Raw genomic sequence first — 24074 nt, forward strand, 5'->3', positions numbered from 1 at the left:
GACATGGTCCTTCTTTTTTACCGCAGCTATTCATCGCGGCTTTTTTAACTGAATTTCCGCATCATGTGCACAGCGGTTCCTGTTTTCCATAGGGTACATTGTACTGTACCCTGCATGGAAAACAGCTGCGGACCCGCAGCGGCAAAATCGCGGCGGTTCCGCAGTAAAAACCGCATTGTGTGAACATGGCCTTAATCTGCAGGTTAACAGCATTATGATGCTGTCTGGCACTTGCACGTAGCCGAATGCAGCGGGAAGAAAATCATAATAATAATAATAATAAAATGATCTTTATTCTCCCCACCAGCATTCGGTATTCAGATATAGGGGCAGTTCAGTCACGCTCTGAGTATACAGACCGGCTGCTGTAAGCGCACCCCGACCTTGACTGACATCCACGTGCTGGGCAGCATAATAACGCTGTTAACCTGCAGATGAGCCCCATATCAGCAGGTTAACAGTGTTATTCATAGTGACAAGTTCCCTTGAATAATGTGTTCAATAGCGACTTCAGTACCTTATAGGATTAAAAAAGAGAAATTCTTTATTTACATGCGGTATATTGTGGCAATTATTTTCATTTTTTATTGAATGTTGAATTATTAATAATTACATATTTATAATGTAGATTACGCAAATTTAAAGTGATGAAATGCAGCCATTGGATAAAAATAAACCCCGCCTTTCAGATCTTCTAAAAAATTATGTAGTTAGTGTGGACAGCAGTTAAAGCAACCCAAACCATCAAAATCTGTCCTGCACGTCTTAACTAGTGATGAGCGAGTGTGCTCGTTACTCGAGTTTTCTGAGCATGCTAGGCTGTTCTCCGAGTATTTGGGCATGCTTGTAAATCATGTTTGTGTCCCCGCAGCTGAATGATTTGCGGCTGCTAGACACCCTGAATACATGTGGGGATTCGCTAACAAACAGGCAATCCCTGCAAGTGTTCAGGTTGTCTAACAGCTGCAAATCATGCATCTGCGGGGACACAAACATAGTCTACGAGCACGCCCAAATGCTCGGAGAACAGCCTAGCATGCTCGGAAATCTTGAGTAACGAGCACACTCGCTCATCACTAAATCTGTTCTACCTTTTGGAAATTCTCTATCCCCTTTTTCTGACCTGGCAGGGCACCAACTATTTATACAAGGATTTATTTAAGGGAACCCGTCAGATCCTTTATGCTCTGGTTTCTGAGTACACAGAATACTACAGTGAAACACTGAAAAAAGACAGGAGATTCCTCCGTAAGAATGTGCTGCCTTTTGATTGACATGTGTGATATTAGTAGCATATTCATCACCAAATAAACTCAGACACATACGTATGGCTACTGCCAGGATATTTTACTATATTTTCTACATCACTGAACAGAAAAAAGCAAAATATGATTTATATATCATATAACATCATGAATAAGGGTAAAGACTTGTGCTGCTACTTAAGATTAGACAGCATAAAGTGTTTGATTTCAAGCATTATTTCTATTTTATGGCTAAACACATGGCATCACTGTAATTTAAGATATAAACCAATTTATGATCATATGTGGGAAGTTGTTTGTGATAATTGTTTAGATTTACTCAACTTTACGCATGGGAACAAGAAGCACATGTTCTCTAACCTCACATCTGATAGTCTACAGCATAATTTTTTCCAGTATTCTACTACAATAAAATGTTGACTTTTGGAGAACAGTAACATAAATCTTCTTAAAATAAACTGCATAATTCTTCACTTTTTTGGTATTTATAGAAAGTGCATCTCATTGGATCAAAGTTAGCCCGACAATAGAATATCTAATGTCACCAACAAGAGGACATACTGTATTTAGGAAATATAATATTAAACTTTTTACGAGTGCAATGCAAAAAATATGTAGGAAAAAAAAATCTTAACTGCATTTTTCTGACAATATTTATATAAGATGACAGTTGGTAAAAATCATTGGACCCCTGCTAGAAGAAGACGGGAGAGATGCAAGAAATTAACACACAATTATAGAATCAGACTACACAGGGTTTGTTTGTGGTCTGTAACCATGGAAACATATAGCTAAACATTGGCATTAAAGACACAAAACTGTAAGGTATTTATAATTTGCAATTAAATCTATTTGCAAAGTTGGATCCATTTAAGCGAAAAATTATCGTTACCACAAAGGAGTAAAGGAGTACTTACTATTTAACCCCTTCCTGCACATTGAGTATGGCACCCATATAATAAGTATTGATTTCTAGTATTCACCTTTTAGTAATTAAATAAACAATGATGCTCACCCCCAAAAGTGAGGTTTGTAATGGAAATATCTATCTATTATCTACTGTATCTATCATCTATCTATTACACTGGTCTACAAAAAAAAATAAAAAAAATTCTGGCATGGACTTTAAGAACAGTTTTAGAGTAATTTGAGGGTTCTGAATTCAAATCTGATCTTATAATTTCTCTATCACATCACGTTTTTGCGCTATAGGTATATAACCCATTTTGTTGAATTCCATGATAAATATAAGTAGTGTATGAAAAGTGCCGGTTTATACGGTTCACTAAGGTAAATTTAGTTTTCATTTAGTCTCCCAATAAATGTGAGAATATCTTTGTTTTCTTTGAACATGCATAATTCCCATTTGTTATGATAACACCCTTGTTTTCTGTGCTACTGGGACTGTAGAGCTACAGCAGAGCATCGGGTGAAAACTGAATGGCCTCAGCGACAGAGTTTGGCATCTGGCGATAAGAATATCATCCATGATCCTCTAGTGGATAGGAAGGACATTGTCTTTCCTCCATTACACATAAAACTTGGATTGATGAAGCAGTTCGTCAAAGCTCTCAATCACAGTGGAGAAGGCTTTAACTATGTATGTCCAACTTTTCCTGGTCTTAGTGAAGAGAAGAAAAAGGCTGGAATATTTGATGGACCTCAAATAAGAACACTTATGAGAGACCCAAATTTTATCACATCAATGAATGAGACAGAAGAAAGAGCTTGGAATGCATTTTGTAATGTGGTGCAGATTTTTCTAGGGAATAAGAAAGCAGACAACTATGAAGAGATTGTGGAAGAGCTACTATTGAGTCTGCGAAATCTTGGATGTAGAATGAGTATCAAGAGTCACTATTTACACAGCCATTTGGACATTTTTGCAGAGAACCTTGGGGATGTGAGCGAGGAACAAGGGGAGCGTTTTCATCAGGACATTAAAACAATGGAAGAACGGTATCAAGGCTGGTGGGACTCACATATGATGGTTAACTATTGCTGGAGCTTGATGAGAGACAACCCAGAAGCTGTACATCACAGATCAGCCAAGAAAAGAAGTTCAAATAACTGCCATTTGTCATTCATCTGTGTGCCATATATATGTGTTTTTATATTTTGTACTTTAATTCTGTAAGTATATTTGATTTGCTGTACATAGACTTTGTAATCTTTGTTATTCCTTGATTAAAAATATACAAAATGCAGTATCGAAAACCATGTGTTTTTATCATAAAACATTAGGAGTAATATTCATCAAAAATTGAAAATATCTCAAAATTCTGATGTGATAGCCAAAAACGGAGTTCATATTCGTAATCAGCAGCCAAAATTAACTTAAAATATGTTTTAAAACCTTTTGCCAGAAAAATTGCGTTGACCAATGTTATCTATCTATCTATCTATCTATCTATCTATCTATCTATCTATCTATCTATATATCTATCATCTATCTAGCTATCATCTATCTATCTGTTATCTATCTATCATCTATCTATCCATGTATCTATCTATCTATCTAGTATCTATCTATCATCTATCTAATATCTATCTATCTCATATATATTTATTATCTATCTATCTATCTATCTATCTATCTATCTATCTATATATCTATCTATCTATTATCTATCTATCTATCTATCTATCTACAGTATCTATCTATCTATTATCTATCTAGCTATCATCTATCTATCTATCTATCTATCTATCTATCTATCTATCTATCTACCTATCATCTATCTACATATTATCTATTTATCATCTATCTATTATCTACCTATCTAGTAGCACAAATAATAATGGCATGCCTCCCAAATAGTTCAATTCTATGAGAAATTCTAAGAGAAATTTCTATATGAGTCACACATAGCCTCTCAAAATAGAAAGAAAAGAAAAAATTCGGAAAAGACATCTCAAATGTTTACAGCAAAAAGTACTGCAAAATAGAAATTTGTAAGTCTTACCAAATGCCAGAATAAAAAAAAAAGAGTTATAAAATAAAACATCTATCAGATTCTATAAGAATTGCAAAGCGTGATACACGATTCATGTGTTTCACAGAATATGTATACGTTATTTCTATGCTCCCAGAATTACACCCATAACTAATGTTCTAACCAGATTTGTGAGAGAAATTCTGCAGATGTGCTGCACACACAATAGCTCTGGTTTAAGAATGCTTTCAATTACAAAAACCACAACATTAGGGAATAAAAGTTTGTTCTATGACAACATATTGCATTTATTGTTCTGTTGCTTGTAGAGAAAGTCTGATGTCTGTTTATTTATTTGCAGGGCTGCCACTAGAAATTTTGGGGCCCCATACTGGCAAAATTTTCGGGGCCCCCTTGAAACTCCGCCCAGGCTCCACCCCAGCCCCGCCTCCAGGCTCCACCCCACGAACTGTCCACAGTCCCACCGCTCTCTCTTGGAAAATCTCCACTTCTCACCTATCACACATTGACAGTTCCCATCACCAGATCACACATATAGCCAGCAGCTTTTGTTTTGGCCAAAAGATTTTTTAAGCCGCCACCATAACACGGTAGACACTTTTGGCCGGGCCCTACTCTACTGTAACCTACTAAATATTTGTAAAAATATGCAATACAATTTAGGTATATTTTTATTTATTTTTCAATTTTTAAAATGACCTATAATACTACATACAAGGAACAAATACCACCGCACTATGACCAGATGACATATTACCACCACAGTGATCGAATAATATAAAATACAAGGAACAAATACCGCTACACCATGACCAGACCGCATATAACCACAAATGACTGAATACTACAATACTGATCAGTAATAAAAAAAAAACCCACAATACTATCACCATCAGTGCCATTATACACAGGAGATCTGTAATTAGTAAGCAGTGTCTGTGTACAGGTAATACAGTGATCACCGGTGACATTATACACAGGAGCTCTGTATATAATGTATAGGTAATACAGTGATCACTGGTGACATTGTACATAGGACCTCTGTATATAGTATACAGTGTATAGTGTCAGTGTATAGGTAACACTGACTCACCAGTGACGTCTCTAGGTGAAGTCCTTCATCTTTCATCCAGCACAGACCGCCATCACTTCATCCAGCCAGGACTCGTCTCTGCAGGAAATAAAACAGTTATCTCGAGTTCCGCTTGTAGAACACATTACTTAATTTTCCCAACTTCTACATTACACCACATGAAGAAGGCAACATAGTATCACTCTACACAGTAACAGGACCTCCCCCCCATTTAAAACAGTATACTCAAAAAATAAAATAAATACATCACTGCAATAATAATATCCCTTAATTAGCCCCTATGGTAATATTCGCCATCCTAGCCCCCGTGTGTCTCATTCCAGGATCCAGCCATATGTTCTCCCATCCTGCCCTCATGGGTATCCATTCTGCCCCATATGATCTCCCCATCCTGCCCCATCTGTCTCCATCGTATCCATCCTGCCCCATCTGTCTCCATTCTGCCCCATCTGTTTCCAATCCTGCCCCATCTGTGTCCAGCACTCTGCCCCATCTGTGTCCAATCCTGCCCCATCTCTGTCCAGCACTCTGCCCAGTCTGTGTGCAATCCTGCCCCATCTGTGTCCAATCCTGCCTCATCTCTGTCCAGCACTCTGCCCCATCTCTGTCCAGCACTCTGCCCCATCTCTGTCCAGCACTCTGCCCCATCTCTGTCCAGCACTCTGCCCCATCTCTGTCCAGCACTCTGCCCCATCTCTGTCCAGCACTCTGCCCCATCTCTGTCCAGCACTCTGCCCCATCTCTGTCCAGCACTCTGCCCCATCTCTGTCCAGCACTCTGCCCCATCTCTGTCCAGCACTTTGCCCCATCTCTGTCCAGCACTCTGCCCCATCTCTGTCCAGCACTCTGCCCCATCTCTGTCCAGCACTCTGCCCCATCTCTGTCCAGCACTCTGCCCCATCTCTGTCCAGCACTCTGCCCCATCTCTGTTCAGCACTCTGCCCCATCTCTGTCCAGCACTCTGCCCCATCTCTGTCCAGCACTCTGCCCAGCACTCTGCCCCCCCGTGTCCAGCTTTACTGCCCCCCGGCCCCCACTCTGTGTCCAGCTTTACTGCCCTCCGGCCCCCACCCTGTGTCCAGCTTTACTGCCCCCCGGCCCCCACCCTGTGTCCAGCTTTACTGCCCCCCGGCCCCCACCCTGTGTCCAGCTTTACTGCCCCCGGGCCCCCACCCTGTGTCCAGCTTTACTGCCCCCCGCAGCTGCACCGTGCACTCGCCGGCGACTGACAATGACGTCAGACGCTGGCGACCTGCACGCTGCGGCTGGCGGCTGTTAACTATTGACGTGCGGGCTGCCGGTAGGGGCCCGGTGAGCAGGTAAGAGGGGGCCCGATGTGGGCCCCCTGTGCTCACCAGGCCCCATACGCCAGTCACGGCTGTAATGCCCTGATGGCGGCCCTGTTTATTTGTATTGATTGACTTCAATGGGTCTCGAGTTCTCTCAGCTATGTATGTCTGTTAATATGATCAGAACTAACAATTAAGATGATTTAACGTGTCATCAGGTTTTGAGATTTTGTTACTTATGAACTCTAGCTGAAAATAATAAAAAAGCAGCTAAAATGTACCCGGCTCCATATAAAGACCCCAATACATTGCAATGTTGGGTGCATGGACCCAGGTTGAGTTCAGGTTGCACGTGAGGCATAAGGTAAAGACAGAGCGACAGGCTTCCTTTAACCTCTTAATGACACCTACAACCTGTGGATGGTACAAATTGCACATTGACAGTGACATCTTTTGACTTTGCTGCATTAAAGCTCCTGCTCATGATGTCCAGAAGGAACAGGTCATGCTCCCGAATAGAAAATAGAAGCAATTTATTGCGGCTTTTGTCTTTTCTTGGGAAGTCTACATAGCACTTAATGCTGCTGCCTTTATTGAACCATAGCCCAAGAGGAGTGGACATGGATTTTTCCTCTCTGAACCCTGTTCACACAGGTTATATACAGATGATCAGGTTTTTAAATACATCAGATAGGGATTGCATACATTAGTTAGGACTGCTCTGATAAGGGTATACCGTGAAGATTGGTAGAGCAGCTTAGTATACATTTTTTGCAAAAAACGTATCAACCAAATACCCTGTTTTTTACATCTTTTACTAGCACTTGCGGATTACTGCAACATTTTTTCAAACTGAGTGTTTTTGGTTTTACTATTCTCTTTTGTGTCTTCAGGTTTCTTGGTGGTGTGTGAACATGATCATACAGACTTGTTCACTGTGCAAGTAGCCCATGTGTTCCTGTTTCCATAATTGTTCTCTTGTGTCTACAAGACTGGGGAGTTCCACCACTCCTCTTGGGCTATCTGCACAAAAGCTGTTCTACCCTGTATGCACACATGGATTTTTCCTCTCTGAACCCTGTTCACACAGGTTATATACAGATGATCAGGTTTTTAAATACATCAGATAGGGATTGCATACATTAGTTAGGACTGCTCTGATAAGGGTATACCGTGAAGATTGGTAGAGCAGCTTAGTATACATTTTTTGCAAAAAACGTATCAACCAAATACCCTGTTTTTTACATCTTTTACTAGCACTTGCGGATTACTGCAACATTTTTTCAAACTGAGTGTTTTTGGTTTTAATATTCTCTTTTGTGTCTTCAGGTTTCTTGGTGGTGTGTGAACATGATCATACAGACTTGTTCACTGTGCAAGTAGCCCATGTGTTCCTGTTTCCATAATTGTTCTCTTGTGTCTACAAGACTGGGGAGTTCCACCACTCCTCTTGGGCTATCTGCACAAAAGCTGTTCTACCCTGTATGCACACATGGATTTTTCCTCTCTGAACCCTGTTCACACAGGTTATATACAGATGATCAGGTTTTTAAATACATCAGATAGGGATTGCATACATTAGTTAGGACTGCTCTGATAAGGGTATACCGTGAAGATTGGTAGAGCAGCTTAGTATACATTTTTTGCAAAAAACGTATCAACCAAATACCCTGTTTTTTACATCTTTTACTAGCACTTGCGGATTACTGCAACATTTTTTCAAACTGAGTGTTTTTGGTTTTACTATTCTCTTTTGTGTCTTCAGGTTTCTTGGTGGTGTGTGAACATGATCATACAGACTTGTTCACTGTGCAAGTAGCCCATGTGTTCCTGGACATTATATCATGTTTGGATAGCCCCTTATGTGCTTAAACAATGGAAACCTCATATGAGGACCCAGTTTTGGAAATGACACCTATCAAGGAACTTATCTAAAGGTATGATGAGCACCTTGAAGCCACAGGTGCTTTGCAGAATTTTATAACGTTGAGCTGTGAAAATAAAAAAAAATCACATTTTTACTCCAAAAATGTTGCTTTAGCCCCAAGTTTTTTTTTTTATTTTCACAAGGGTAACAGGAGAAAATGGACCCCAACATCTTTTTATGCAAATTCTCCTGAGTACACTGATACCTGATATGCTGTGATAAACTACTGTTGTGGCACATGGCAGGACTCAGAAGGGAAAATGCGCTAAATGAATTCTGGATCGCAATTTTGGCTGGAATAGATAATTTTTTAAACTACATATCTTGAAGAGTTCATCTAGAGTTATAGTGAGCATTTTTAACCCTCAGGCAATTCATAGAATTGTATAACATTTGAATGACTCAATGTAAAATTATTTTTTCCACAAAAATGTTGCTTTCATCACAACTTGTTACTAGCTCGAGCATCAGTGTGCTCTGGATGTGTAATTCCCTGCCCCACATGTTTGGCAATTTTCAGACAGCCAATAAACATGGGGGAATTATCTGCCAGTCACTGTAATGCTGCTGCCATCTTGGTTGTGGCATTACAGTGATTGGCTTGCCGTATAGCATCATCGGGTCTATATAAGATCTGTGATGCTATTACCGTCACACTGTACCCCAGAAACGAGCAGAGCAGGGAGAGATCATGGTTCAAGAGGGACAGAATTGTATCTGTGTATTAGCCAGGGATTCAATCACATTTACATTTATTTCAAGTACAACAACAGCCCTTCTTAGGGCTAACTATAATCAATAGTAATACTGCTGTTAGTAGCATTTAGACAAAGATTGTGCTGAAGGTATAGTGTAGGAAAGCGTGAATTGCACCTCCTTTATGCTGTAGCCTACAACTTATACCAAAACCCCTTCTCAGGGCTAATAATATTTTTTCTCTTAATCCTACAAATTGTTCTGAGCCGTTGTGCATCAAATCACGGGCAGCACGGTGGCTCAGTGGTTAGCACTACAGCCTTGCAGCGATGTCATGTGACGGTCACATGACACGTTACTATGACTACTTAAAGGTCCCTCAGGCAATTAAAACCCCACTTCCCCATGAGAAAGCAAGGCTGACAGCGTGTCGCGGTCCGTGCAGAGGTCTACCTGCATGAGGTAAGACATGCCCTCCTAATATTCCCATCACCGGGGTCACCGCATAGGGCACTTGTTATGGTTTCAGCCTTACTAATACTGGTGTACCGGTTGATGGGAACGTCCCAGATGGGTAGTTAGGGATTATGGTTAAAATTACGACTTATTGGTAATAGGGCCATCAACTCCTGGGCAATTATTTGGGAGAGTTTTTGTTTGCACCTCAAGGTACAAAGTAACTGCATGTTTATACTATTTACTGTGCGGTAGACCTTATAAATCTGGTGCAGTCTAAGATGTCCATCTTAAGTGGGCAAATTTTCATACCATAGTATACCGCAATTTTTTTCAGCAGTGGAATTTTATACAGCTTTTATCATGCTACAATTGTGCCTCAAAACACAAAAAAACAACTTGTTTGGTTAGAAATAGCATCGCTATATTGATACTGCAGTATAAGACGTCCATCTGAAGTGGGCAAGTTTTCCTGCCATTTTCATATTGCAACATTTTCTCAGCAGTGATACATGATACATAATTTAAAATGGGCTAGGCGCATGGTAAGGGATGGGGAAGTGGATGTAATGCAGATGGTGAGAGCAGAGGCCAAGGCCGAGGGCAAGATGAAATAGTGCCTTCCACAGGAGTATAACAAACACACACATCAGGTCCATCTAGCACCCTGTCCCACTTTGTAAGGGGGGCACGGAACACCACTCTTGAAATCAGACCAATGTGAAAAGGTTGTTGAATGGATAGCAGATAATGCTTCAAGTCACTTTGTCAGCACCACCCTGTCTTCCATATGGTAAAGTCTCAGTAGCTGTAATCCTGGACCACATAGTTCTCATCCTCATCCTCCTTCCTCCCACCATTTAAAATGCCTGGAGACAAGTGATCCCACACTTGAACACTCCGAAGAACTGTTCACATTTTCAATTATAGATTCTAGCCCCTAGCACTGCCCTTTTCATGAGGGACGGGAGGAGATCATGTGTAACGATGCCCAAATATTTGAGCAGCCACGCACACAAGAAGGCGACGGTGGGAAAATGCAATTACTGTTGCAAGCGCTGGATGATGATGAGACACAATGACCAACAAGTGGTGTTGTTACATCAGTAAGTCAAGAAGTAGACCAGGGTGCGGAAGAGGAAGGTGAGGTAGTGGACAGTGAAGTTACTGAGCCAACCTGGGAAGGTGATATGCAGGGTGAGGACTACATCACATAGGGAGAGCAATTTTCAGCACCACAACAGGTAGGAAGAGGCATTGGGGTGGCCAGAGATGTGAGGTGGTCTTTTGTTCCCCAGAATACCAACACGGGTGAAGTTGTCAAGCCAAGGGTCAGGTGTTAAGAGTTTGGCACTTTTTTAAAGACAGTCCAATTAACTCAAGAAAGAACATTTGCAACATCTGCCATGCCAACATCAGCAGAGGCACAACTACCAGCCTGACCATCACCAGCATGCTCAAGCAAATGAAAGCAAAGCACCCGACTACTTGGGCCGAATGCCAGGGTCCAGAAACAGTGTCTGCAGGTGACACCACTGCCTCTTTCCCTGTTCTATGTGAACGTCAATCCCTTTTTATGCCTCCAACCCTGCACCTGTCGTTGCACACTTGCAACCACCATAAGCAACCCTGTCCACTTCCTTGTCCCAGCACAGCATTCAGTTGTCCCTACCCCAGTACTTGGAATGCAAGCAGAAATGTGCAGCCACCCACCCACAGGCCACAATATTAAACAGCCACATTTCCAGACTACTTGCCCTGGAAATGTTGTAATTTTTCTCATGGAGTGCTATCCCTGTCTAACACAAGCACGTGTTCCATAACATAAGCCATGCTCTGACCATCACAGTTATTAGGAAGGTCTACTTAACCGTATACATGTGGACAAGTGTTTGTCGCCGGGGATGCTACATTTCCCTAAAAGACACAGGGTGAATATTATGGAAGCCGTGACTCAATCGGACCCTGGGGTGGAACACATGCTACCAACACCAAGGATTGCAGGCTCTGGTTCAATCAGGGTTGCCCCCACTTGCTACAGCAGTTTCTGCACTAGTTCCAGGGCAACTGTTAGGTGGATTCATAACTGGCTAGAGTCCAATCACTAAGTCAGTTATGAATCCACCTAACAGTTGCCTTGGAATGGGCAAGGCAACTGTTAGGTGGATTCCTAACTGGCTTAGTGATCGGACCCAAAGAGTGGTTGTAAATGGCTGCACATCAAGTAAGAAGAATGTCTAAAGTGGGGTACCACAGGGTTCTGTCCTGGTCCCTGTATTGTTCAACATCTTTATCAATGATTTAGATGAAGTAATTGAGGGTACACTAATTAAATTTGCTGATGACACAAAGCTTGGAGGGATAGCTAATACTAGAGAAGAGAGAGAGAGTGGATTCAAAAAGATATAAACTGGAGCAGTGGGCAGCAGCTAGCATAATGGTTTTTAACAAGGAAAGATGCAAAGTACTACATCTGGGCAATAAAAATTAAAAAAAAAACATTTATAGAATGGGAGGAATAGGGCTAAGAAACAGCACATGTGAAAAAGACTTGGGTATACTAATAGATCATAAACTGAACATGAGTCAACAGTGTGATGCAGCAAATGCAATTCTGGGATGTATTAACAGAAGCATACAGTCTAGATCATGCAAAGTCATTATATAACTCTACTAGTCGTTGGTCAGACTTCACCTGGAATACTGGGTCCAGTTTTGGGCACCAGATTTAAAAAAAGACATCAACAAACAGGAGCAAGTTCAGAGAAGAGCGACCAGAATGGTGACTGGTCTTTAAACCATGTCTTATGAGGAATGGTTACATGATTTGGGAATGTTTAGCTTGCAAAAAAGAAGACTGAGAGGAGACTTAACAGCTGTCTACAAATATCTCAAGGGCTGTGACATTGTAGAAGGATCATCTTTATTCTCATTTGTACAAGGAAAGACTAGAAGCAACAGGATGAAACTGAATGGGAGGAGACACAGATAATATATCAGAAAAAACTTTCTGACAGTTAGGGTGATCAATGAGTGGAACAGGATGCCACGAATGATGGTGAGTTCTCTTTCCATGGAAGTTTTCAAACAGAGCCTGGACAGACATCTGTCTGGGAAGATTTAGTGAATCCTGCTTTGAGCAGGGGGTTGGACCAGATGACCCAGGAGGTCCCTTCCAACTCTATCATTCTATGACTCTATGATTCCTCCTCACCCTCCATCTAAAAAATGTCAACATCATTCGCAAGCTGGAAGCACTTGCATTCCTCCAGAGTTTGTTGCTGCCATGTACCAGTAAAAATATTTTCAGGGTGGCTTCAAAACCTTTCTATATTCTACAATAATACTGCTCTTATCTGCTAAGCGTGTAGGGTGAGGTGTGGCACTAGGTATAGTGTATGACAGGCATCTAGTCAGGGATTATTGCCTTATAAATTCTAAGTCTTGCTGCTGCTTTTTTCCATGGACTCATTGACCACTTCATGTTTTTTATGCATATCTTATAAATATTGTTTTAGGTCTTTTTTCGATGCTAACTTACAAGAGACCGCACAACAATACAATTTTTCACAAGTTTTTGCGGTGATCTGTACTCAGAAACCCATCAAAGCAACCAGTGTTACTTGCATTTCTCCACAGATTGTCGCTACCATGTACAAGAAAAAAATCTTTTCAGGGACGGTTCAAATTCCTCCTATATTTTACAATAATAACTATTTTATTTTCAATTTATCTACAGTGAGGTATTGCAGTAGGTATAGCATATGACATCACGTCAGGCAAGCATCTAGTCAGGGACGTTTTGCTGCCGTTTTTTTCATTGACTAATTAACCAATTCATTTTTTTTGTGGTGTTCTGTACTTAGAAATTCATCAAATCAGGCAAAATTAACTTATTTAATGTGTCAATTCACAGTTTCTCTCTAGCAACTATATGTAAGATGTAGTAGTCGGAGACTTTACGCTACTGGAGTTGGAATTACCAATACTGAACTCTCCAGTGCTTTGTTTCCATCTATTTCTGCGTGATTCTTGAAGTATGTTTGGGGTTATTGTCCTGCAGGTAGACAGATGTCTTAGGATGTAAATCCAGCTTTCTGACCCCGGGCACTACAATGCGACTAAAAATTCTTTGGGAATCTTCACATTTCATGATGCCTTGCATAAAATCAAGGCATTCAGGGCAAGAGACAGCAATACAACCCCAACATATCTTTGAACCTCCTCCATATTTGACTGTAGATATTGTGTTGTTTTATTTGTAGGCCTCATTCCATTTACAGTAAACAGTAGAATGATGAGCTTTACAAAAAAACTTTATCTTGGTCTCATCTGTCCAGAAGATGCCTGCTGGCCCTCTAAAAATAGTGGGGACCACCCGCTGGCCCTTAAAGTTTCACATTTTACAGTATTAATATGAAAAATAAAATTTGCCCACCTCATATAGATAGATTATATTGCAGTAGCAATATACGGTTATTAGTGATGAGCGAGTGTACTCGTTGCTCGGGTTTCCGAGTATTTATGTCTGGAGATTAAGTTTTCATCACCTCAGCAGCATGATTTATGGCTACTAGACAACTTGATTACATGTGGGGATTCCCTAGCAACCAGGCAACCCCCACATGTACTCAGGCTGGGTAGTAGCTGTAAATCATTCAGCTGCGGTGATGAAAACTAAATCTCCGAACACTAACAAATACTCAGAGACCACCCGAGCGTGCTCGGGAAAACCCGAGCAATGAGTACACTCGCTCATCACTAACGGTTATGCAAAGCATAGCCGTCTGCTGGCCCTCCAATAATGCTTAGTGAGGGTTGGCAGTTGGCCCTCTAATATTTGAGGACCTCCTGATGGCCCTCTGACAATAGTATGGGCTGCCTGATGGCCCTCTACAAATAGTGATGGCTGTGTTATGACCCAAAAAATAAAATTGTGACAGAGTCCCTCTTTCATACATTAAACAGGATGTGTGTCTGATGATCTGGTCTCACACACCACATGGCCATATAAGGTATAACAACGATAGAAGTATATTTCCTGTAGACTTTTTTTCCACCATTGTAAGCACTACAAAAGTGCAAAAATGCAGCAAAAACACTATATTTGACCTGAGCCCAAGGTGTGGAAGAGCATTTTTCATCTTTTATTTATTTTGGCTTACATAGTGGGTACGGAAAGCATTCAGACCCCTTAAAATTTTTCACTGTTTGTTTCATTGCAGCCATTTGGTAAATTCAAAAAAGTTCATTTTTTTCTCATTAATGTACACTCTGCATCACATCATGACTGAAAAAAGGAGATAATGCAGAATTTTTTTCAAATGTAATAAAAAAGAAAAACTGAAATATCACATTGTTATAAGTATTCAGACTTTTTGCTCAGTATTGAGTAGAAGCACCCTTTTGATCTAGTACAGCCAAGAATCTTCTTGTGAATGATGCACCATTCAGACCTGATTTGGGGATCCTCTGCCATTCTTACTTGCAGATACTCTCACGTTCCATGAGATTGGATGGTGAACATTGGTGGACAGCCATTTTCATGTCTCCCCAGAGATGCTCAATTGGGTTTAGGACAGGGCTCTGGCTGGGCCAGTCAAGAATGGTCACAGAGTTGTTCTGAAGCCACTCTTTTGTAATTTTAGCTGTTTGCTTAGGGTCGTTGTCTTGTTGGAAGTTGAGCCTTCGGCCAACTCTGAGGTCCAGGGCACTCTTTAAGAGGTTTTCATCCAGAATATCTATGTACTTGGCCGCATTCATGTTTCCTTCAATGACAACCAGTCGTCCTGTCCCTGCAGCTGAAAAACACCCTTATAGCATGATGCTGCTACCACCATGTTTTACTGTTGGGATTGTATTGGGCAGGTGATGAGCAGTGCCTGGTTTTCTCCACACATACTACTTAAAAGTATCACCAAAAAGGTCTATCTTCTTCTCATCAGACCAGAGAATCTTATTTCTCATAGTCTGGGAGTCTTTCATGTGTTTTTTAGCAAACTCTATGCGGGCTTTCATATGTCTTCTACTGAGGAGAGGCTTCCATCGGGCCACTCTGCCATAAAGGTCTGACTGGTGGAGGGCTGCATTGATAGTTAGCTTTGTGAAACTTTCTCCCATCTCCATACTGCATCTCTGGAACTCAGCCACAGTGATATTGGAGTTCTTCTTTACCTCTCTCACCAAGGCTCTTTTCCCTCAATTGCTCAGTTTGGCTGGACGGCCAGGTCTGGGAAGACTTCTGGTGGTCCCAAACTTCTTCAGTTTAACCCCTTCCCGACCTTTGACGCATACGCTGCGTCATGAAAGTCGGTGCCATTCCGACCCATGACGCAGCATATGCGTCATGGAAAGATCGCGTCCCTGCAGGCCGGGTGAAAGGGTTAACTCCCATTTCACCCGATCTGCAGGGACAGGGGGAGTGGTAGTTTAGCCCAGGGGGGGTGGCTTCACCCCCTCGTGGCTACGATCGCTCTGATTGGCTGTTGAAAGTGAAACTGCCAATCTGAGCGATTTGTAATATTTCACCTAAAAAACTGGTGAAATATTACAATCCAGCCATGGCCGATGCTGCAATATCATCGGCCATGGCTGGAAACACTTATGTGCACCCACCCCACCCCTCCGATCGCCCCCCCAGCCCCCCGATCTGTGGTCCGCTCCCCTCCGTCCTGTGCTCCGCTCCCCCGTCCTCCTGTCCGCTTCCCCCGTGCACCAATCACACCCCCCGCGCTCCAATCAAACCCCCCCGCACTCCGATCCCCCCTCCCCCCGCACACAGCGACCCCCCCGTGCTCCGATCCACCCCCCCCGCACAGCGATCCCTCACCCCGTGCTCCAATCCTCCCCCGTGCTCCAATCCTTCCTCCTGTGTTCCGATCCACCCCCCCATGCTCCGATCCACCCCCCCGTGCTCCGACGCCCCCCCCCGTGCCCTGATCTCCCCCCCCTTATACTTACCTGGCCGCCCGAGGTCCGTCCGTCTTCTTTCCTGGGCGCCGCCATCTTCCAAAATGGCGGGCGCATGTGCAGTGCGCCCGCCGAATCTGCCGGCCGGCAGATTCGTTCCAGAGTGAATTTTGATCACTGAGATATAACCTATCTCAGTGATCAAAATAAAAAAAATAGTAAATGACCCCCCCCTTTGTCACCCCCATAGATAGGGACAATAAAAAAATAAAGAATTTTTTTTTTCACTAAAGTTGGGGTAAGAACTAGGGTTAGGGTGAGGGGTAGGGTTAGGGTTAGGGTTAGGGGTAGGGTTAGGGTTAGGGGTAGGGTTAGGGGTAGGGGTAGGGTTAGGGGTAGGGTTAGGGGTAGGGTTAGGGGTAGGGTTAGGGGTAGGGTTAGGGTTAGGGTTTCGGTATGTGCACACATATTCTGGTCCTATGCGGATTTTTCCGCAGCGGATTTGAAAAATCCACAGTGCTAAACCGCTGCCGATTTATCGTGGATTTACCGCGGTTTTTCTGCGCATTTCACTGCGGTTTTACAACTGCGATTTTCTATTGGAGCAGTTGTAAAACCGCTGCGGAATCCGAGAAAGAAGTGACATGCTGCGGAATGTAAACCGCTGCGTTTCCGTGCAGTTTTTCCGCAGCATGTGTACAGCGATTTTTGGTTCCCATAGGTTCACATTGAACTGTAAACTCATGGGAAACTGCTGCGGATCCGCAGCATTTTCTGCAGCGTGTGCACATACCTTTAGAATTAGGCTATGTGCACACGGTGCGGATTTGGCTGAGGATCCGCAGCAGTGTTCCATCAGGTTTACAGTACCATGTAAACATATGGAAAACCAAATCCGCTGTGCCCATGGTGCGGAAAATACCGCGCGGGAACGCTGCGCTGTATTTTCCGCAGCATGCCAATTCTTTGTGCGGATTCCGCGGCGTTTTACACCTGTTCCTCAATAGGAATCCGCAGGTGAAATCCGCACAAAAAACACTGGAAATCCGCGGAAAATCCGCAGGTAAAACGTAGTGCCTTTTACCCGCGGATTTTTCAAAAATGGTGCTGAAAAATCTCATACGAATCCGCAACGTTGGCACATAGCCTTAGGGTTGGGTTGGAATTAGGGTTGTGGTTAGGGTTAGGGGTGTGTTGGGGTTAGGGTTGTGGTTAGGGGTGTGTTGGGGTTAGGGTTGTGATTAGGGTTATGGCTACAGTTGGGATTAGGGTTAGGGGTGTGTTGGGGTTAGTGTTGGAGGTAGAATTGAGGGGTTTCCACTGTTTAGGCACTTCAGGGGGTCTCCAAACGCAACATGGCGCCACCATTGATTCCAGCCAATCTTGTATTCAAAAATTCAAATGGTGCTCCCTCACTTCCGAACCCCGACGTGTGCCCAAACAGTGGTTTACCCCCACATATGGGGTACCAGCATACTCAGGACAAACTGCGCAACAATTACTGGGGTCCAATTTCTCCTGTTACCCTTGAGAAAATAAAAAATTGCTTGCTAAAACATCATTTTTGAGGAAAGAAAAATGATTTTTTATTTTCACGGCTCTGCGTTGTAAACGTCTGTGAAGCACTTGGGGGTTCAAAGTGCTCACCACATATCTAGATAAGTTCCTTGGGGGGTCTAGTTTCCAAAATGGGGTCACTTGTGGGGGGTTTCTACTGTTTAGGCACACCAGGGGCTCTGCAAACGCAACGTGACGCCCGCAGACCATTCCATCAAAGTCTGCATTTCAAAAGTCACTACTTCCCTTCTGAGCCCCCACGTGTGCCCAAACAGTGGTTTACCCCCACACATGGGGTATCAGCGTACTCAGGAGAAACTGGACAACAACTTTTGTGGTCCAATTTCTCCTGTAACCCTTGGGAAAATAAAAAATTCTGGGCTAAAAAATTATTTTTGAGGAAAGAAAACGTATTTATTATTTTCACGGGTCTGCGTTATAAACTTCTGTAAAGCACTTGGGGGTTGAAAGTGCTCACCACACATCTAGATAAGTTCCTTTAGGGGTCTAGTTTCCAAAATGGGGTCACTTGTGGGGGGTTTCTACTGTTTAGGCACACCAGGGGCTCTGCAAACGCAACGTGACGCCCGCAGACCATTCCATCAAAGTCTGCATTTCAAAAGTCACTACTTCCCTTCTGAGCCCCCACGTGTGCCCAAACAGTGGTTTACCCCCACACATGGGGTATCAGCGTACTCAGGAGAAACTGGACAACAACTTTTGTGGTCCAATTTCTCCTGTAACCCTTGGGAAAATAAAAAATTCTGGGCTAAAATATTATTTTTGAGGAAAGAAAACGTATTTATTATTTTCACTGCTCTGTGTTATGAACTTCTGTGAAGCACTTGGGGGTTCAAAGTGCTCACCTCACATCTAGATAAGTTCCTTTCGGGGTCTAGTTTCCAAAATGGGGACACTTGTGGGGGGTTTCTACTGTTTAGCCACATCAGGGGCTCTGCAAACGCAACGTGACGCCCACAGAGCATTCCATCAAAGTCTGCATTTCAAAACGTCACTACTTCACTTCCGAGCCCCAGCATGTGCCTAAACAGTGGTTTACCCCCACATATGGGGTATCAGCGTACTCAGGAGAAACTGGACAACAACTTTTGGGGTCAAATTTCTCCTGTTACCCTTGGGAAAATAAAAAATTGCGGGCTAAAATTCATTTTTGAGAAAATAATTTTTTTATTTTATTTTCATGGCTCTGCGTTATAAACTTCTGTGAAGCAGTTGAGGGTTCAAAGTGCTCACTACACATCTAGATTAGTTCCTTTGGGGGTCTAGTTTCCAAAATGGGGTAATTTGTGGGGGATCTCCAATGTTTAGGCACACAGGGGCTCTCCAAACGCGACATGGTGTCCGCTAATGATTGGAGATAATTTTACATTTAAAAAGCCAAATGGCGTGCCTTCCCTTCTGAGCCCTGCCGTGCGCCCAAACAGTGGTTTACCCCCACATATGGGGTATCTGCATACTCAGGACAAACTGGACAACAACATTTGTGGTCCAATTTCTCCTATTACCATTGGCAAAATAGGAAATTCCAGGCTAAAAAATCATTTTTGAGAAAAGAAAAATTATTTTTTATTTTCATGGCTCTGCATTATAAACTTCTGTGAAGCACCTGGGGGTTTAAAGTGCTCAGTATGCATCTAGGTAAGTTCCTTGGGGGGTCTAGTTTCCAAAATGGGGTCACTTGTGGGGGAGCTCCATTGCATAGGCACACAGGGGCTCTCCAAATGCGACATGGTGTCCGCTAACAATTGGAGCTAATTTTCCATTCAAAAAGTTAAAAGGCGCGCCTTCCCTACCGAGCCCTGCCGTGTGCCCAAACAGTGGTTTACCCCCACATATGAGGTATCGGCGTACTCGGGAGAAATTGCTCAACAAATTTTAGGATCCATTTTATCCTGTTGCCCATGTGAAAATGAAAAAATTGAGGCGAAAATAAATTTTTTGTGAAAAAAAAGTACTTTTTCATTTTTACGGATCAATTTGTGAAGCACCTGAGGGTTTAAAGTGCTCACTAGGCATCTAGATAAGTTCCTTGGGGGGTCCAGTTTCCAAAATGGGGTCACTTGTGGGGGAGCTCCAATGTTTAAGCACACAGGGTCTCTCCAAACGCGACATGGTGTCCGCTAACGATGGAGATAATTTTTCATTCAAAAAGTCAAATGGCGCTCCTTCCCTTCCGAGCCTTACCATGTGCCCAAACAGTGGTTTACCCCCACATGTGAAGTATCGGTGTACTCAGGAGAAATTGCCAAACAAATTTTAGGATCCATTTTATCCTGTTGTCCATGTGAAAATGAAAAAATTGAGGCTAAAAAACTTTTTTTGTGAAAAAAAAGTACTTTTTCATTTTTACGGATCAATTTGTGAAGAGTCTGGGGGTTTAAAGGGCTCACTATGCATCTAGATAAGTTCCTTGGGGCGTCTAGTTTCCAAAATGGGGTCACTTGTGGGGGAGCTCCAATTTTTAGGCACACGGGGGCTCTCCAAATGTGACATAGTGTCCGCTAAAGAGTGCAGCCAATTTTTCATTCAAAAAGTCAAATGGCGCTCCTTCCCTTCCAAGCCCTGCCGTGCGCCCAAACAGTGGTTTACCCCCACATATGAGGTATCAGCGTACTCAGGACAAATTGGACAACAACTTACGTGGTTCAGTTTCTCCTTTTACCATTGGGAAAATAAAAAAATTGTTGCTGAAAAATCATTTTTGTGACTAAAAAGTTAAATGTTCATTTTTTCCTTCCATGTTGCTTCTGCTGCTGTGAAGCACCTGAAGGGTTAATAAACTTCTTGAATGTGGTTTTGTGCACCTTGAGGGGTGCAGTTTTTAGAATGGTGTCACTTTTGGGTATTTTCAGCCATATAGACCCCTCAAACTGACTTCAAATGTGAGGTGGTCCCTAAAAAAAATGGTTTTGTAAATTTCGTTGTAAAAATGAGAAATCGCTGGTCAAATTTTAACCCTTATAACTTCCTAGCAAAAAAAAATTTTGTTTCCAAAATTGTGCTGATGTAAAGTAGACGTGTGGGAAATGTTATTTATTAACTATTTTGTGTCACATAACTCTCTGGTTTAACAGAATAAAAATTCAAAATGTGAAAATTGCGAAATTTTCAAAATTTTCGCCAAATTTCCGTTTTTATCACAAATAAACACAGAATCTATTGACCTAAATTTACCACTAACATGAAGCCCAATATGTCACGAAAAAACAATCTCAGAACCGCTAGGATCCATTGAAGCGTTCCTGAGTTATTACCCCATGAAGGGACACTGGTCAGAATTGCATAAAACGGCAAGGTCTTTAAGGTCAAAATAGGCTGGGTCATGAAGGGGTTAAGGATTATGGAGGCCACTGTGCTCTTAGGAACCTTGAGTACTGCACAAATTCTTTTGTAACCTTATCCAGATGTGTGCCTTGACACAATTCTGTCTCTGAGCTCCTTGGCCAGTACCTTTGACCTCATGATTCTCAGTTAGTCTGACATGCACTGTGAGCTGTGAGGTCTTATAATGACAGGTGTGTGTGTTTACAAATCAAGTCCTATCAGTTTAATTAAACACAGCTGAACTCCAGTGAAGGAGTAGAATTATCTTAACCCCTTAAGCCCCAAGGGTGGTTTGCACGTTAATGAACGGGCCAATTTTTACAATTCTGACCACTGTCCTTTTATGAGGTTACAGCTCTGGAATGCTTCAACGGATCTTGGTGATTCTGACATTGTTTTCTCATGACATATTGTACTTCATGATAGTGGTAAAATTTCTTCGTTATAACTTGCGTTTATTTGTGAAAAAAATGGAAATTTGGTGAAAATTTTGAAAATTTAGCAATTTTACAAATTTGAATTTTTATGCCCTTAAATCACAGAGAGATGTCATGTAAAATAATTAATAAATAACATTTCCCACATGTCTACTTTACATCAGCATAATTTTGGAACCAAAAATTTTTTTGTTAGGGAGTTATAAGGGTTACAATTTGACCAACAATTTCACATTTTTACAACACCAATATTTTTTAGGGACCACATCACATTTGAAGTCATTTTGAGGGCTCTATATGATAGAAAATAACCAAGTGTGACACCATTCTAAAAACTGCACCCCTCAAGGTGCTCAAAACCACATTCAATAAGTTTATTAACCCTTCAGGTGTTTTCCAGGAATTTTTGGAATGATTAAAAAAAAATTAACATTTAACCTTTTTTCACAAAAAATTTATTTCAGCTCCAATTTGTTTCATTTTCCCAAGGGTAAGAGAAGAAATTGGAAAGTAGGCCCCCCAAGGAACTTATCTAGATGTGTGGTGAGCACTTTAACCCACCAAGTGTTTCACAGAAGTTTATAATGCAGAGCCGTAAAAATAAAAAATCATATTTTTTCACAAATATTCTTTTTTGCTCCCAATTTTTTATTTTCCCAAGGGTATGAGAAGAAATTGGACCCCAAAAGTTGTTGTGCCATTTGTTCTGAGTATGCCGATACCCCACATGTGGGAGCGCACAGCAGAGCTCTGAAGGGAAGGAGCGCCGTTTGACTTTTCAAAGCAAAATTGACTGGAATTGAGATGGAACGCCATGTTGCGTTTGGAGAGCCCCTGATGTGCCTAAACATTGAAACCCCCCACAAGTGACACCATTTTGGAAAGTAGACCCCCTAAGAAACTTATTTAGCTGTGTTATGACAGCTTTGAACCCCCAAGTGTTTCACTACAGTTTATAATGCAGAGCCGTGAAAATAAAAAATTTTTTTTTTCACAAAAACTATTTTTTAGCCCCCAGTTTTGTATTTTCCCAAGGGTAACAGGAGAAATTCGACCACAATAGTTGTTATCCAATTTGTCCTGAGTACGCTGATACCCCATATGTGAGGGGGAACCACTGTTTGTGTGCATGGCAGAGCTCGGAAGGGAAGGAGCGCCATTTGGAATGCAGACTTAGATTGGTCTGCAGGAGTCACGATGCATTTGCAGAGCCCCTGATACACCTAAACAGTAGAAACCCCCCCACAAGTGACACCATTTTGGAAACTAGACCCCCTGAGGAACTTATCTAGATGTGGTTTGACAGCTTTGAACCCCCAAGTTTTTCCACTACAGTTTATAACGCAGTCGTGAAAATAATAATTAATTTTTTTCCCACAAAAATATTTATTTAGCCCCCAAAATTTTTATTTTCCCAAGGGTAACAAGAGAAATTGGACCCCAAACCTTGTTGTCCAATTTGTCCTGAGTACGATGATACCCCTTTTGTGGGAAGAACCACCGTTTGAGCGCATGGCAGAGCTCGGAAGGGAAGAAGCGCCATTTGGAATGCAGACTTAGATGGATTGGTCTGCAAGCGTCACGTTGCATTTGCAGATCCCCTGATGCACCTAAACAGTAGAAACCCCTGACAAGTGACACGATTTTGGAAACTAGACCCCCAAGGAACTTATCTAGATGTGTTTTGACAGCTTTGAACCCCCAAGTTTTTCCACTACAGTTTATAACGCAGAGTCGTGAAAATAAAAATTATTTTTTTCCCACAAAAATGTTTTTTTACCCCCCCAAATTTTTTTTCCAAGGGTAACAAGAGAAATTGGACCCCAAACCTTGTTGTCCAATTTGTCCTGAGTACGCTTATACCCCATATGTGGGGGACAACCACCGTTTGGGCGCATGGCAGAGCTCGGAAGGGAATGAGCGCCATTTGAAATGCAGACTTAGATGCATTGGTCTGCAGGCGTCACGTTGCATTTGCAGAGCCCCTGATGCACCTAAACAGTAGAAACCCCCCAGAAGTGACACCATTTTGGAAAGTAGACCTCCTAAGGAACTTATCTAGATGTGTTTTGACAGCTTTGAACCCCCAAGTGTTTCACTACAGTTTATAACGCAGAGTCATGAAAATAAAAATTAATTTTTT

The sequence above is a fragment of the Ranitomeya imitator genome, chromosome 1, assembly GCF_032444005.1.
Source record: "Ranitomeya imitator isolate aRanImi1 chromosome 1, aRanImi1.pri, whole genome shotgun sequence".
In the NCBI taxonomy this organism is placed as follows: Eukaryota; Metazoa; Chordata; class Amphibia; order Anura; family Dendrobatidae; genus Ranitomeya; species Ranitomeya imitator.